The sequence below is a fragment of the Jaculus jaculus genome, chromosome 17, assembly GCF_020740685.1.
Source record: "Jaculus jaculus isolate mJacJac1 chromosome 17, mJacJac1.mat.Y.cur, whole genome shotgun sequence".
Lineage (NCBI taxonomy): Eukaryota > Metazoa > Chordata > Mammalia > Rodentia > Dipodidae > Jaculus > Jaculus jaculus.
In genome coordinates this window covers 68,763,844-68,778,295 of record NC_059118.1, presented here as the reverse complement: position 1 = coordinate 68,778,295, position 14,452 = coordinate 68,763,844, and the positions used below count along the sequence as shown (strand labels likewise).

General features: G+C 38.8%; 1 long non-coding RNA gene across 2 annotated transcripts in view; it reads right to left on the bottom strand.

The window, feature by feature from the left end:
* Positions 1-248: 248 nt before the first annotated feature.
* The window catches only part of LOC123455571, a 150,740-nt gene continuing 136,536 nt past the window's right edge, over positions 249-14,452 (bottom strand). The window contains exons 7-8 of one of the 2 annotated variants that reach the window (XR_006633995.1): positions 1,018-1,105; positions 249-376 (exon numbers count right to left, since the gene is read on the bottom strand). This is a non-coding gene — a long non-coding RNA (uncharacterized LOC123455571). The remainder of the gene's footprint in view (positions 377-1,017; positions 1,106-14,452) is intronic. The other variant, XR_006633996.1, reaches the window with a different exon arrangement.

Sequence of the window (14,452 nt, the reverse complement as noted above, 5' to 3'; positions counted from 1 at the left end):
ATTGTAAATAAAAGTTCACTCTGTGAGTGCAAAAAGAAAGAAAAACAGTAGTTCCAACTCAAAGTTATTGATGAAAAACTACCATTATTGGCTCTGAGGAAGGAGATTTCATGGGTTCAACCATTCTGCCAAGAATGACTGCTTTTGCTGAGCAAAATACAGACTAAGTTGTTCAAAGACAACAGTGGTCAATTTAGTCATCACTTTGGGATGAAGATTCCAGAGAATAAAACATAAATAAAAATTTACATGTTCATTGTTCTTCCTCATTCTTCTCCTTGAAGCATGCGCTGCTTCCCAAGCAAGATGCCCATAGCTCCCACAGTAAGCAGAGGCTCATAGTACTCAGCAACTGTCACAGCCACGTCCTGGAGATCTAATTCAGAGAAAAGAAATATAGATGAATACACAAGAGAAAGATACAGAGGAGTAAAAGCAATATTTGAAGAGGAACTAGACAAGAATTTTCCCATAGTACCAAGATCGTTAACACTCATACTTTAAAAGCTCTGCAAAGTTGAAACAATATTAAAAATTAAATGGAGGAAAAAATTAAATACATTAGAGTTACATGGTGCTGAAATCACAGGCAGAATTTTATGAAAATAAAAAACAATTGGAAATAATAAACATTGCCAAGGATGAGGACTGGAGGTGAAGTGCATGCCTTTAGAGTCAAAGAAGTAACAATTGACCTGACAGTTGACTTCAAATGAAACACTGGAATCAAGAAAATGACCTCTTCAAAGTTAAAATCATAAATACATGTGAAAATCCAATTATTTGTGTAGTATATTTGTTCCTCTAATGTATATATGCCCTTCCAATCAAGATGTAGACCTGTAAGGAAGCAGTCAAATAAGAAATTATAAACTATTTTAAAAGTAATCATCCAAAGTATTGTTAGGTTCAGAATTTAGAAGACCACTGAGGCAAACTGTTTCTTTTTGGGCCCAAAGTTTTATTACTGGCAGCAAGGGAATAAAAGGGCTTATAGCAAAGAAGGGGGAGGCTTACACGACATTGGTATGGGTTGTCTGGTTCACACTCTATGACTTGTCTGGTTCTCCGTGATCTGTATGTAATCATAGCTTCCACCACTTCCCTGGAGGAGAAAAAGAGTATGTGGACCTCAGCCATATCTTTTGCAGACTCTTCACACTCCAGACCCTCACCACTAACCTCTTGGAATTGAAGCAGTCTGCTCTGTTCACCCTAAATGCAATTATCAACAGGTATTGCATGTTTTCTTGTTCCAATTGACCATTTTCAGTCAGCTTTTACCTCTTTTTTCTTTTTTTTTAGCACACTTACTTTGTTTTCATTTTTTAAGTTTTTTTTAACTTTATTTTATTTATTTATCTATTTGAGAGAGAGAGAGAGAAAGAGGCAGAGAGAGGAGACAGACAGAATGGGCACACCAGGGCCTCCAGCCATTACAAATGAACTCCAAATGCATGCACTCCCTTGTGCATCTGGCTCACATGGGTCCTGGGGAATCAAACTGAGGTCCTTTGGCTTTGCAGGCAAATGCCTTAACTGCTAAGCCATCTCTCCAGCCCAGCTTTTACCTCTTTCATAAAATATATGAACATGTCTGTGTAGGTAGCCTTCTTTCTAGTTTAAAATCATGAGAAAGAATAAATGTGAATATTACACCTGATATCACCCAGTAACTGCAATAGAGAAGAAAATGCCTTTCCCTCAGTATTGTACTCCTAATATTCCAGTGCTGGGTAGAAGAGTCTCAAAGATGAGATGAGTAGATGCATAAATTATCCATTAGGCATGCATGAAGAAATGTATCCAGAGACTATCTAGAAACACCATAAGCACCTTGCCTTGGTAAAGTAGCTCTGGCACCAGATAGTCCTTCCACACCACTCTGTATGCTCATCAACTTTCCAACTGATGGAAGCAAGATTTTGACCTCTATCAGTCTCCTTTTCTCCATTTTGAAATGAGAAAGGTAGTACATGCCTCCCCAAGCTGTGAATATTAAATGAAAGTGTGACTAAGAGCCCAATATAGAGCATGATTTATAATCAGCACTGAAAACATCAGGCATTGTTTTTCTTGTACAGACATACCAGGTAGGAGGAAAGTACTGAATGACAAAGCTTGGTGTGGGACATGGTACCTGATAAGTCCATTGTTGTTTTGAGAATCACTACAAAACAGTGTGTTATTTACACATGCTGGTTCCATATTCTGCAAGCTGTGAAGTTTAGTTGCCTTAGTGATGGGGTACTTACTACCCCTTGGTAAAAAATAAGCACACTGCTGAGAATTTATAGGAAAATGCATTTAATTAAGTGCCATTTGAGCCACCCACACTGTGAATGAGGATTCTGGCAACAGAGGGATTCCTGTTGCCAAGTTTCTGCCAAATGTTATTTTCTTTAGTTAGTTGTTTTTGTTTTTCTTAGTTTTGTTTTGGTTTTATTTCTGGCCAAGGCCTGAACAAAGAGTTCTAGACAGTAACATGAAGTAAAAAGCACCTTTGCCACAGACCAAAAGCTTCCCAAAGCCCAAAGAAGATTGGAAAAAACCTTTAAAAACATCGCCTCTGGGATAGAGCAAGAACATGGGCTGAACAGGCATTAAAGTGGGAAACAATGATGGTTTTGCTCCAGGATAATATCTTGAAAGATGTGTGTTAGCGTGTTTTCATTTTCCAGGCTGGATATGGTGGTGTATGTCTGTAATACTAGCACTTGGGAGGTTGAGGCAAAGGGGATTGCATGTTTGTGGCCAACTTGGGCTATACAACATCCTGTGACACAAAAAATTAGTCTTGCATCTTTGAACGTTCCCTACCCAACAAAGAACACAATGCTGAGGCTATGGAAAGGACATTTCTCACAAGCAGCTTGCTGGATTGAGTAGGATTGATCCTTGGAGGAGAGAAGACTGTCAAGTTCGCAAGAGCAGCATAAGCAATACCAGTCATTGTATTTGCAGAATGCAGACATGAACAGGGAACCTGGGACACTGATTCCAATGATTTAAATAAAATGGAGGTCAAAATTGAAGTGCATTATTTCATAAAAGGACAAATGACTTCATCACATCAAGCCCAAACTAACTTCCAGTCTTCCAAATATAATTGCATCTGACATATTTGTTGGACATAAGCTTACTTGCATTGATAGCAGAAAAATAGACAACAGTTTGCTGGTGCAGAGTAACTTCAGTTGTAAAAGAAGCCATAGTAAAAATAGTAGTCATGAGAGAGGCAGCTGTATGGATGGACAGATGCAGGTGTCTAGCTGGTGGCCCTGCAGCAGGGGAGCACTCTGCAGTAATAAACACAAGCACTTCTGCACATTTGGAAAGTAGAAGAGGAAGGGCTGTTTGAGGGTCAAGGTCATCCCTAGAATACTGTGATCACTCCACAGAGATGGCCATGTATGTCTGTAGACAAGCACTTCATGCAAAATACAACAAGAAAAAGAGAAAAGTGAGGCAAGACATGAGGGGGTAAATATTAGAATATGTGAAACATGGGAATTCAAGGCAACAGTAGCAAGGAATATATATACAGAAATTGGAGACGAGGAAACATGCATGCCAAAGACATGAAAATGAGGACAGCTAGAAACCCATGTCTTAGGCTCTGGCCGTTTGGAATGAAAGTGGTCAGAGTCTGCCTTGCCTCCAATACCAGGAGAAATACTATGTTGATTTGTAGATGCTGGCTACCAGGCAGCACAGGACAGGGATTCCCTAGAGACATGAACAAAATGGGCCCTAGGATGGTCTAATTAATTGATGAAGAGTTTTCTGAGAATACAGTACCAGAGAAAGAGCCCAAACAAACCCAACCAACCCCAGGTTGAGTATTCAAGGTTCTCAAGATGGTTATACTTGCAATGCACAAGGAAGTCTCCTGAAAGATTCCTCCAACGTCTCCCCTGTACTCTTTCTTTTCTTTACAACAGAAGCATACACAAAAGGAGAGCTCCACAAGTCTAAGAGTTCAGTTTTACTATGCCTGGCTCCTTCTCAGGTAATGGAGGTGAAGATGCAACCTGAATTGGGAGGGAGAAATACCAGGATGGAGTAAGCATAACACTCTCGGAACTTATATGGGGTGAGGAATACTTTCTATTTTCATAACTAGGGTGGTAAAGTCTGGGGCACAGAGTGAACCTAGAAGAGCACATGGCCCCAGACCAAAGGCTGCCAAGGGACCACCTACCCAAGCTTGAAAGTGTGTTTCAAAAGATGTTCCCATGTAACTTGAGTCCAGAACAAGGCCCAAGATTTAAAGAACACAAAAACACTCAACTCTCCTCAGACACTAATCCCAATACCTGGAAAAGAGATGTAGCTCAGTTGGTAAGTGCTGGTCCAGCATGCCCAAAGCCCTGGGATCCATCCTGGCACTTCATAATTGAGGCAGAAGGATCAGAAGCTCAAGATCATACTCAGCTATCAAAACAAGCTCAAGGCTAGCCTGAGCTACATGAGACCCTGACACAATAAAAATTAATTTTTGTCTGACTATGAAGAAAGCAATTACCAAATGGGCAAAGTAGCAGGCAAATATAATCAATAATTGGATCTACTGACATAAATAAACCCAGAGATGGCAGAGATGGAAATATCAGTAGATGAGGATATTCAAAGTTATAGCATTCAGTATTTTGCACAGGGTATAGAAAGGTACATCGGGAAGCCACAGAAACATTTTTAAAGAGAACTAAGTTTCAAAGAATAGCTTGTAGAAACTTAAATAATTTATCTGATATTTAGAATGGAGGCAGCAATAGCCAACATAATTGTCTAGACTGACCATTGTTTTACTACTTAGTAGTAATTACCTTGGGAACTCCACGTGTAAAGTGAAACTGTCCAGAGTGGCCGCCATGATGTGATAGTCTTGGCAAGAGAGATCAGGGGCAAGAAGCTATAGGACATGACCATCAAGCATAGTTGGCACCATAAAGCTTCAGTGCTTAGAAAGATGCTCACAGCCTCTTGGACATCTCAGTCACACAAGCAAAGATAGACCATAAATCTCTCTGAAACTGGCTTGTCCTCAGCAGATGTCCCCTCGTGTCCTTACTCATTGCATGGCTGTCTGTGGCCTCTCTCTGTATCTTCCACTGACAGATTCAGTCTCCACTCTACCATCATTTCCCCATCACAGCTGTCACACAAAACCACACTCTCAACAACAGAAGAGTTGAAAAAGAAGTGCTTTCCTGATTTGGGGTCTATATCCTAAGAGTTACCTTCTAGAATCCATGCTTTCACCCTTGACTGTAAGGTGAAAATGCCAGCTACCCTCTGAAGCAGGTAAGGTTTGCCTTTTAGAATACCCTCAAAGTAGATCAAACCAAGGATTGCCTAAGTGTGCCAAACCCTCTTGCAGTTAAACTGAATATTCTAAATTATTTGCCCAAGTGAGTCAAACTATCAGTGGTTGCCAAAAAGAAAGCTGATCACTTTCAAGGTAAAAAATCAGCCTCATGAAACTTCAACATTCCAATTTAATGGTAAGAAATGTCAGTCAAAAGGCATTGTGCAAAAGACACTGTGTTGGGGACTGGGGTGTCTCCTTATGTCAATGAGTCTCTGTTACTAATAATGAGATTATCACAGATCTTGACTTCATGTTATGACCTGATGTAAATCCAACCTAAACCTGTCCTGGAGCATGTGATAAGCCAGAGGAGCCTGGAGCTCCGTTGTCACCACCTTTTCAAATGCAGACATCTTAATTAAAAAATTATAAGCTAGACTTTTGCCAAGGATTCAAACAAAGCATCAAAAGGAAGGGAGATGTGTCTTTCTTTCACAAAAGCTCCCAGGTTGGGATAGGTACATAAAGCACAGAGGAGGCTCCTGAGGCCTGGGACAACATTGGCTGTAACAAAGACAGTTTTCATTTTGGAAAGAGATCCATGGCACAGATGACCATGTATAAATGCAAGTCTTTTCCATCCACTCCCAAGTCCTGTCTTTGAAAACAGGCCAGTCCCAGCATGTGGGAGAAACATACAGAGTATGTTGAGTTTAGATATGAATCTGAATACTATGGAAAATAGCCAAATAAGAAAGTGGGCTCTTTTCTGCCACTGACAGCACTCTGGCTTTCTGTGTTTCAGAACTAGAGCTCAGCCTTGGCTTCCAGCAGACGACACTTAAAACCCTGGGTGCCTCAACATCCATGTGCCATCCTAGTACCTGGTAAATGGTGCAAGGAAAAGTCCCCAAGTTTTACCATCAGTAGTTTCAGTAGATTGAAATCAATAAACATCAATGTTGACAATAGGAAAACTCTTTTCTGTCTATACATTCCAGTATATAATTTGGATATTTCAAAATAGACTTAGGTAAAATGTCCAATTCTTAGGTTGTGAGTGAAGGCTGGAGTTTAGAGAGGACAAAAGGCTGGATTTAGCTGATTTTCAGATGCTCCTAACTTCTCTTTTTCTTCTAGGGTAAAGGAGACTGAAAGGGTGCACAGCAGAGCCCTCACAGCTGGCCTGCCTTCCTCGAGCAGCACACGTCAGAGCAGAAAGCTGGGATTGGTACCCATGTTTCTTCCATCTTCCTCTCCACATTTGTTTCTTTGGGTATAAATTCAGAAATAAAAATCATTGTTATGTGACTATGACAAACTTCACATTTGGCTAAGGGAGAAAATGGAGGCTTTGTTCTCACATATCATTTACATGTACATGAAGGTATATGTGTCTGTATAATTCCTCCCATGCCTATTCAAATACTGTGTTTACATATACAACAATCATATGTAAGAAATGAGGAGTGCGAGCAATTAATTTGAGGAAGAAAAGAACCAGGATTTCAGACTTAACAATGGCTACTGTGAATTTGTATTCTTCTTTGAGTTTTTGGGAATGTGATGTTGATTGCTAGTCCATAAATAATCAGTTGTCCCAATAGGTAGCCTATGCTTCTTGATTTTAATTGGCCAACTAGCAATAACATCGGCTTGGCAGTGACTCATTTCCTTTGATTCAGTCCCAGTGAAATAGTTTTCCATCTATCTGGCTGAACCAGGACTGAAAAAGAACTAACCAAGGTATAATCAAGATGTGATAAATATTGCATACTCAAACAGAGGTAAACATCCATGGCAGTCACAATAAGCCCCTTATGGGGTGTGTCTATCCTTGTGATTAGCAGTGGAAGTCCAAAGTCAAGAAGGAAGCAAGCCCTAAGACAAGACACTGTCAGGACAGCTGAATTCCAGCATTAGTTTCCTCACTCACCACCTGGAGCTGCTAGGATGATCAAAGCTCTGAGAAGGCCTCATCTTGCTTTATCAAAAATAAATCCCTTTTAGCTGGGCGTAGGGGCACACACCTTTAATTCCGACCTTGGGAGGCAGAGGTAGGAGGATCACTGTGAGCTCAAGGCCACCCTGAGACTACATAGTGAATTCCAGGTCAGCCTGAGCCAGAGTGAGACCCTACCTTGAAAAAAGAAAAAAAAATCCCCTTTCAATTCCAGTTTACTATCACTCCAGACATCTCTGGGGATGTCTCTGTCACCTGGATACCAAATGGTATCCCATCAAACTCTTAGTTGGAGTAACCATACCCAATATTGGTGAAGAAGCTGAGGCTGGATGTGGAGAGTAACTACACCAACAGTGAGATATCAGCCATGTACTGCTGAAGTTGTCTTCACCAATGCACAAAGACATATTTGCCATGTACCCATAAAATGCCAGAGAAGACTCTGTACTAGATAGTTTCTTGATCCTATATTCAGGGCGTGATATATCAAAAGTTTCTCAACAAACAAACTCAAAATATTCTGGTTGGCCAGAATTAAATACCAAACAATTTGTTAGCAGGACAAAAAGGAAAATGAGCCTGAGCTTTTGGGATAACCAACAACCATCTAGAAAATAGCCAAGAACCCTTTGACCAGGGAAGAAAGAGAAAGCATGCTTCTCAGATATCAACACATGTTAGAAAGGCATAAAGTCAACACAAAGTGATATTGAAATAAGAATAATAAATCATTTGAATGGACTATAGTGTAAGATAAACCCCAAATGTTTTATATATATGTGTGTGTGTGTGTGTGTGTCACTAATATCTGTGTTATATCTATACAATAAAGGTTAGAATTTTAACTTAAAAGGAAAAATTAATTGTTTAATAAATGGCTTTAATCCTATACTGAGGTATATTATACATACACAAATAGATTACAGAGTGATATACAGAAGTTACCAATATAAGAATTAGAGAGCAATATAGGTAAATCCTTATCTTTTTATTTTTATTATTTATTTATTTATTTATTTATTTATTTATTTATTTGCAAGAGAAAGAGAGGGGGAGGAAGGAAGAGGAAGTGAATGAGCACACCAGGACCTCCAGCCACTGCAAAGGAACTCCAGATTCATGTGCCACCTTGTGCTTCTGGCTTATATGGGTCCTGGACTTATCTTAATACACAGAGTTTCTAAACATAGCCACAGAAGATATAATGAAGGAAAGACAACATGTTTAACTATAGAGAAATGTGAAGTTTTCTCTATAACAGACCATATATATATATACATATATACACACACACATACATACATACATACATATGTGTGTGTGTGTGTGTGTATAAAGAGTTTGAACAAAAGAACCCTGTGTAGTTGGAAAAGGCAACTTTTACACCTAGAAAGTTATTAAGTAAAAGTCTAGCTCAAAGGCAGGAATTGTTAGTCAGGGAGACTCCTAAGGCCCCCCAAATAGTACAGGCTATGTGGTGGCTGTGGGCTGTTCACCAGAACTTGGTGGTAATGCTTTATTATAGGAGATACTTCACACTAGTTGAAAGAAACAGAAATCAAACTGAAACTGATATAGAGGGTTCCTTTCTAATTGCCAGGGGACCCTACAACCTTAAGTATTACACTAACAACCTGCCAGGACAGATGTGCCCATTGGCACAATAATGATATGACTGCTAGAGGGTAACCAACTGCTGACTGGATTTGAAGCCCAGTCAACAAGTAAAATCTTATAACTGATATTGTAAACTTGGTCCAAAACCAGTGACTGGGAAGGTCATAGGCCTCAATGGGGAAGCTACTGCTATTTATGGTTTTGCTAAAAGGACATGTTGTGCCTGTCAAATTTCCTTCTAAGTTTGTTTTTGCCCATAGATTAGTGGTATTGTCAACTTTCAGCTGAGGAGCTTCTTTTTATAGTGGGTAGTGCAGAGACTCCTAATGGTTCAAAGTGCAGAGAATAACTGATTGTTGAGTGCTCAGCCCCTACATGGAACATTTGTACCACCCCTACCCCAAGGCTCAAGGAACACTGCAGAAGAAAGGATGGGAAGAATGTAAGAACCAGATCACAGGGAGGAGTGCTGTAAAATGCTGTTTTCCAGTTATGACATGACCATTGCACTCATGAACTCACTTGCACAAGACTGAGCTCCTCAACATGCCATCATGGGTGAAGAAGTTTCATGGGCCCCTCCCCAAGAAACTTCTGACAGTCAGTGATGGCTGCAGCAGGCTGAGATGATTTATTCAGTGAGATATCCACAAGTAAGCAGCCAATGATCTAGGAAGTAAGCCCCTACATTGTTTGCACAGGTAGGTCTCACTTAACCTCAGCAAGTCATAAGAAAGACAGTTGAATTGGGTCTAAGATTTGAAGAACAAGGGGTTCAGCAAGTTAGAGGGGAACAAGAGAAGGTAATGGAAGGTGAACATGAGCAAAATGCCATATATATATATATATATATATATATATATATATATATATATATATATATACACACACACACACACAGAGAGAGAGAGAGAGAGAGAGAGAGAGAGAGAGAGATTGAGAGAGAGAGTGCTCAGTAGTTAAGGCACTTGCCTGCAAAGTCTAACAACCCAAGTCTGATTCCCCAATACCCATGTAAGCCAGATGTATACAGTGGCACATGCATCAGCAGTTCATTTGCAATAGCTAGAGGCTCTGGCATGCCCATTCTCTATTTCTCTCTCAAATATATAAATAAAAATAAAATATATTTAATACATTTAAAAGTATAGAACAGGGCTGGAGAGATTGCTCAGTGGTTAAGGTACCTAAGGACACTGGTTTGATTCCCCAGTACTCATGTAAAGCCAGACACACAAGGTGGCACATATGTCTGGATTTCGTCTGTTGCAGTGGCTAGAGGCTCTGACACACCCATTCTCTATCTGCCTCTTTCTCCCTCTCTCATGCTCAAATAAATAAATAAATAAATTAAATATTCAAAATAAAAGACAGACTGATTGATATGGGGAGGGGATATGGTGGAGAATGGAATTTCAAAGGGGGAAGAGGGGGTAGGGAGGGTATTACCATGGGTTATTTTTTATAATCATGGAAAATGTTAATAAAAATTGAGAAAAAAAAGTACATAAGGGATAAAAGTGATTCCAGGGGCTATTAAAATATCTGTTTTTTCCTAATTTTATAAAAATTTTATGCACAAATAGTATAAATTTTGGAAATCAGAAAATGTCTCAAAGGATATATGAAACATATAACAATCTCTGTTATTCTACCACTATATGTATATAATATGCACATGGTTTCATATTTATGTACATATATACATGTGTGTATAATTTTGTATATATTGTAAAAGTAATATTTTTTTAAGTTGAGATAGGGCTGGAGAGGTGGCTTAGCAGTTAAGGCACTTGCCTGCGAAGCCTAAGGACACAGGTTCAATTCTCTAGGTCCCACGTTAAGCCAGATGCATATGGTGGCACATGTGTCTGGAGTTCATTTGCAGTGGCTAGAGGCTCTGGTGTGACCATTCTCACTCTCTGTCATCTCTCTCTCCCTCTATCTCTAATAAATAAATAAAAATTAATCTTTAAAAGAAGTTGAGATAAATTATAGAACCTATTTTTAACTTTTTTTTTTGAACCAATTTTGTGAACGTTTCTTTAGTCTTCTAAATTTCTTTCTACAATGTGGTTTTCAATGGCCACATAGAATTCCATGGAATAAATATTCCTCACTTGCTCCTTAAGTTGTTGATATTTGCTATTATGATCAATTATTTTGATTTTTTTATTTTGCAATGATTACATGATTGTTCCCTTAAAGCTCCATAAGTAGGGCTGGAGAGATGAGTTAGTAGTTAAGGTGCTTGCCTGCAAAGCCCAAGGACCTAGACTCAATCACCCAGTACTCATGTTAAACTAGAAGCCCAAGGTGGCACATTGTGTCTGGAGTTATTTGCACTGGCTAGAGGCCCTGGTGTACCCACTCTCTCTGTCACTGTCTCTCTCCCTCTCTCTTTCTATTTCAAAAAGAAGCTTCTTGGACCAGAGTCAACAGTAGCACTAATCTATGGGCATAAACAGAAATAAGTAGAAAGTATTTTTTTTTTAATTTTAGGTACATAGATAAGATAGAGAGAGAGAGAGAGAGAGAATTGGCTCTCCAGGGCCTCAGGCATGGTAAACGAACTCCAGATAGTTGTGCCACCTAGTGGACATGTGCAACCCTGTGCTTGCCTCACCTTTGTGCATCTGGCTTACATGGGATCTGGAGAGAGATTGAACATGGGTCTTTAGGTTTTGTAAGCAAGCGCATTACCCACTAAGCCATATCTCCAGCCCTAGAAAGTATTTTTTAATATTTTATTTATTTATTTATTTATTTATTTATTTATTTATTTATCTGAGAGAGAGAGAGAAAGGCAGGGAGAGAATGGATGGAGCAGGGCCTTCAGCCACTGCAAATGAACTCCACATTTCTATGCTACCTTGTGCATCTGGCTTTAAATGAGATCTGGGGAATCAAACCTGGGTCTTTTGGCTTTGTAGGCAAGCACCTCAACCACCAAGCCATCCCTCTAGCCCTATGGAAGGCATTTTGACAGGCACACCCTTTAAGCATCCTTTGTTCTTTAATCAAAATAATAACAATAGCTTCCCCATTGTGACACATGACCTTCTCAGTCACAGACTTTTGGCCAGGTTTATAGTATCAGATATAAGTTCTTCCTTATGGAATGGACTTCAATTCCAGTCAGAAAGCAGCTCACACGCCTATCATGGTCATGTAATGATTAAACAGTATACACATCTTGTCTGGCAATGCTAGTATGTCGGGTCCACAGCTGAGTTAGTCTGTTGATGGAACAGACCCAATAGCCTACATTGCACCTTCTGATAGGTAATTGAGTATATGTTTTTAAGATGTGTCCTTATGGCATTTTAGATTTCATTGGTATCTGCTGTAATGTCTCCCTTTTCATCTCTAATTTCATTATTTTTTGTCTTATCTCTTTCTTTTAGTTTGGCTAAGGATTATTGATCTTACTTATACTTTCAAAGTACCAATTTGTTGGTTCATCCTTGCATTTTTTTCCCCAATTCTATTTCATTAATTTCTGCCCTGATCTTCATTCTCTCTATCAACTAATTTTGGATTTGGCTGGTTATATTTTGAAGGTCCAAAACTATATCATTAATTTATTTATTTAAGATTTCTCTGATGTCTTCATGTAGTCACTTAAAGCTATAAACTTTCTCATAGGACTGCTTTCATGGTACCAGTAGATTTTGATATATTTTCTAAATTTTCTTAATGATCAATTCAACATTTGATAGTGTTATTTTTAATTGCCATGAGTTTTTTTTTTTCTGTAGTTGCTCATGCTGTTGACTATAGTTTGCTTCCCACTATCATCATGTAGAATGCAAGGAATTACGTAAATTTTCCTATATTCTTAAAATTTTCTTTTTGTTCCAATTATGATCAATTTTAGAGAGAATTCTATGGATTTCTGAGAAGAATGCATATTTTGAATATGGCTGTTAGATCCATTTTTTCTATGTTGTCATTTAGTTCAGATGTTTCTCTGGTTTTTTTTTTAACTTTTTTATTTTGACTTATTTATTTGAGAGTAACAGAGAGAGAAAGAGAGAGAGAGAGAATGGGCACATCAGGGCCTCCAGCCACTGCAAACAAATTCCAGATGCATATGCCACCATGTGCATCTGGCTTACATGGGTACTGGGGAATGGAGCCTTGAACCATGGTCCTTATGCTTCACAGGCAAGCACTTAACTGGTAAGCCACCTCTGCAGCCCATTTCTCTGTTTTTAGCCTGAATGACCTGTCAGTTGGTGACAGTGGGTGCTGCTGTTGTCCACTACTATTGTCCTGGGACTAATCTGTGAGATGGCATGTAATAGTGCCTGTTTTATGAAACTGGCTCACCTATATTTGTTATTTGTTTAGAATTATAACATCCTGTTGTTGGTTTGTTCTCTTAATTAGTATAACATGACCTTCTACATCTGTTATAACTAGTTTTGGTTTGAAGTCTATCTTGTCAGCTATAGAACAGTGACAGGTGCTTATTTCCTAGCCCCTTTTGCTTAAAGTATCATTTTCATCCTAAAATGGTGGTTTTCTTTTATACTAAAATATGTATATTAAAGGCAACAAATAGAAAAAGTCTGCTTTTTAATCATTTCTGATAATCTATTTTTGATTAGGGAATTAAGACCATTTATATTCATAGTTATTATTGAAAGATGTCTATTCATGTCTTTCATTCTTGTTGATTTTGTGGTGCTTGGTGTTTTCCTGTTCCTCTGTTGCTTAACTATTATTCGAGCAGTTTATTCTTTCCTGTAGATTCATGTATATATTTGCCTTTCCCTTCAATTCAAAGGTTCCCTTAAGGTATTTAGGCTTAGTGGCCATGAATTTGTTTTTATCATAGAAAGCTCTTCTTTCTCCTTCCATGATAGCAGATAGCTTTGCTGGGTCTAGCTGCCTGGACTGGCAGTTGCTATCTTTCAGAACTTGAAATGCATCATTTTAAGCTTTCTTCACTTTTAAAGATCTGTTGAGAAATTTGTTATTATTCTAATGGGCCTGGATTTATAAATGACTATTTCTGTCTTGCTGCTTTTGGTATATTTTCCTTGTTCTATATAAGTAATAGGTTATAATATTTATAGGGGATATTTTTTCTGATCTCTGGTTTTATAAATGCCTCCTGTATCTGTATTGGCATATTTTTCTCTAAGTTGTGGGGAAATGACTACTACTATGCATTCTTATATGTCCATAATTCTTAGATTTTCTCTTTTCATTTTGTCTTGAAACATGTCATGTCATGTCTTGAAAGTCTTGATCATGGGCTGGAAAGATGGATTAGTGATTAAAGCGCTTGCCTGTGAAACCAAAGGACCCACGTTCAACTCTCCAGGCCCCATGTGAGCCAGATGCACCAGGTGATGCAAGGTCACACATGTGCACAAGGTGGCACACGTATCTGGAGTTCAATTGCAGTGGCAGGAGGCCTTGGCACACCAGTTCTCTCCCTCCCTCCCCTCACTCTCTCTGTCTCATAAAACAAGAAATTCCTGATCATACCCTCTTTAATTTATCTTTTCCTTGTTGGAATATTTCAATACCTCCATCCT